At 41.2% G+C, this 3,489-nt stretch overlaps 1 pseudogene; it reads left to right on the plus strand.

Annotated features, from left to right (window-relative positions):
* The first annotated feature begins 3,045 nt into the window (after positions 1-3,045).
* Positions 3,046-3,175, plus strand: LOC115031635 (annotated as a pseudogene).
* The last annotated feature ends 314 nt before the right edge of the window (positions 3,176-3,489 follow it).

The following is a 3,489-nucleotide window of genomic DNA, read 5'->3' on the forward strand; positions in this document are numbered from 1 at the left end:
ACAAAATTTGTATTAAAATAAAACAATTATTTAACTTTATGGTTATGATTGTTTTGCTTCCCTGTGCATCTATGTACATCATGTTTGCCTGGTGATTGTGGAGTTCAGAAGAGGGCTCTGGTCCCCTGGAGGTGGAGTTATAGGTGGTTGTAAGTTCTAGAAACTGAACCTGGGTCTCTTAAGCACTGAGCCATTTCTCCAGATCCTGCTCTTTAACATTATTTTAGTATCACAACAGGAGGCAGTATTTGTGTCAACGAATTTGTCTACAAAGGGGTTTTGGTGATTACCCAGAGGACTCCAATTAGGACTTTCATGGTCTATTTGATGGGTGAGATTAAAATACATCTTTTAGAATCATTTACAGTAGGTCTTATTTCTAGGTAGCATGGTATACTGGAGAGGAACTCAATGTGGTCTCAGTTCCCCAGTTCTTCCTATTCTAGTAGAAAAGATGAAAGAATAAATTGGTGAATCGAATTGTATGATGGGAGAGATATGTGATAATGATGGTATTAGTAAACCCTTTAGGTATGTTGACAAGAAATGGCCTTCCAAAAAAGGCAATAGCATATGAATAAGTAGAGCATCATAGGTGGGATTTCTATTGGTGCTTCAATGAAGACTTGGAGAAGAAGAGATACATTGGAGAACATTACTGAAAGCATTTACAATCAATCAAAATGCATAGGTATGTAACCCAGTACCAATGGATATATCTGCAATCCAAATACTGAACCTAAGACTAAGGGAATTTAAGGCAGAGGAGAGGAAAGAGTCTAAGAGCCTCAGGAGTAAGGAGCTTTGCATAAGATCTGGGGATCCCATCCCATAATCAGCCTCCAAACGCTGACACCATTGCATACACTAGCAAGATTTTGCTGAAAGGACCCTGATATAGTTGTCTCTTGTGAGACTATGCCGGGACCTAGCAATCATAGAAGTGGATGCTCATAGTTAGCTATTGGATGGATCACAGGGTCCCCAGTGGAGGAGCTAGAGAAAGTACCCAAGGAGCTAAAGGGGTCTGCAACCCTATAGGTGGAACAACATTATGAACTAACCAGTACCCCCTGGAGCTCATGTCTCTAGCTGCATATGTATCGGAAGATGGCCTAGTTGGCCATCAGAGGAAAGAGAGGCCCATTGGTCTTGCAAACTTTATATGCCTCAGTACAGGGGAATGCCAGGGCCAAGAAGTGGGCGTGGGGGGGAAGGGAGTGGAGGGGGAGGGTATTGGGGACTTTTGGGATAGCACTGGAAATGTAAATGAAGAAAATACCTAATAAAAAATAAGAGTTAAAAAAAAAGATTGTGTCTTCTAGACATGTCAGAGGTTACACCAATAAAGTCTCACAAACATGACCAACTAAGTGTGACCAGAACAAGAATGATGTCAATAGATTTGCTGACTTAGATAGGGAAGGCTCATGAAACCTGAACCCTAGACAAAGAGTTACAGACTACTAAAGGAATGCTGTGAATGGTAGAAATAGTCTTCCTCAGAGTACGTCTTCTCTTCTCAAATAACAACACACTTATGACTTACCCATCACCAAATGACCAGAACTGAAAATATATATGCAAATAACATTACACAGACTGAGAAGCTTCTATTTATGAATTTATGAATAGATCTGTATTTATGCAATACATACACATATATATGCATGTAAAACAATTAAATAAAAATATGTATACACACATTTGAGTGCATCGTATAAGTTGTAGCGTAAAGACAGGGAAGGAGAATTATGTAATTATACAGAGAGTCTAGAGGAGGAGAGAGAGCAAGAAAGATGGAAGAACAATGTTGAATGTTATATCTAAGTAACCATCTAGTCACATAGGGGAATTTTCAAAAACACTCCATAATTAGTTTTGAGCTCCATTCAAACCTCTCCTCTAGGCCCATGGGTCCATGCTGCTTTGGAAGTTTATGTGATTGCCTTTGTGTCTGCTATGATGTATCTGCAATGGACTAGAGGAGCCCTTGAGAAAAGAGTCAAGGGGGCATATCTTTAACTTCCCAAGGTAGACTAATTAGAGAATGCTGTGACTTTCCCTTCTACTGTTTTGATAACTAATCTGTGGTTATGGACTTCTAACAATGGGTCCATACAGACAAGGGTTTCATTTAGAGAACCTAGCAAGGTGGAGTTTTGAAAGCAGATAGCACATTAGAATGATTGGGTATGTCCCTTGAAATCTGAGCTACTTTCAAGAAGTAGGAAATATTCAAAAGTGGTACTCCATACGTTTAAAGTATCTAAGTACTATAATTTTCATATGTAACCTCCTCCTCCATAATTAGGTCATAACCAAGAGAGTGAATTGCATAAGAGACTGGGGTCTTGAGGTCAGCGCAGCCTCTCAGTGGGAGCTGATCCTGGCTTCTAACTCAATCAGTGGATCTTTAAGGTGGCACAGGTTGTAGAGTAGAGCCCAGACCTCATTTTCCTAGTCCATCTTAAAGTGAGTATGCACCCAAGTGGCCTTTCAAGGCTATGTGAGTTGAATGAGGAAGTTAGGACTGGCTATTCCTGGCTGCTGTGGCATGTGGCATGCAGACTTCAGACACAGTAGAGGTGATTTCCCAGAGGTTCAAGATCAAGTTCTTGATGCAGGGGTGACTGGTGACTTAGATGCTCAGAATACAATGGGTAGCAGCTCTAAGGTCAAGTTCTTGCTGTGTTATTGGAGGCAGTGCTAATATAAGTTAGCATCTCTAATCAAAACACTTGAAATCTGATTTCAGAGAATTTTCAGTTTTGGATTTTCAGATTAATAATTCTCAGCTGATAAAAAAAATTCTGTAAACATCCAAAGTCTAAGAAATGAAGAAACCTGAAGTTCTTCTTGTTAGGCATTTCAAGCAATCATAGTGTCAATGTGTAGCTATAGAGCAGTCAGGCCACACTGTCTAGACTATTTCTTTTCCTGAGAACTAACTGATATTTTAAAAATAATTTTATTTCCTGCTTAAACTAAACAAGGTGAATGTTGCTGCTTCCAGGTAAGAGCCATGACTGCATGATTTGGACTCCCCTCTGCCATTGGGCAAGGAGACACCTTGTTGGTTGTGCTGTTCTTATACCAGTCAGGGGCAGAACAAATGGCAGTCCTTTATTCATCCCAACTTGATATCTGGCTGTTTTATACTTAGGACACATAGAAATCAAATCAAATCTAGGCAGCACAGCATAAGAGGAAGAAGACAGACAGAGACCAGTGTTTTGCCAGGCTAGTCCTCATCCAGGCAGCACAGTAGAGCTGGCCAGTGTGGTGGTGGTGAGCCAGCCCACAGGGCATGAGTGTCGGTGATCTGATTCCTGCAGTTGGGAAAGCTACCCACAGGGTCATGAGCACGGGAGAGTTAGCCCTCCCCCTCATCAGCTGCAGTACTTGGTAGAGTGGGTTCTACATCTCACCTGAACAGCACATGAGATCTGACCCTGGTGGTAGGGGCCTAAGTGAGCCTCCCCAAGA

This window comes from Mus caroli, chromosome 7 (assembly GCF_900094665.2).
Source record: "Mus caroli chromosome 7, CAROLI_EIJ_v1.1, whole genome shotgun sequence".
NCBI lineage: Eukaryota > Metazoa > Chordata > Mammalia > Rodentia > Muridae > Mus > Mus caroli.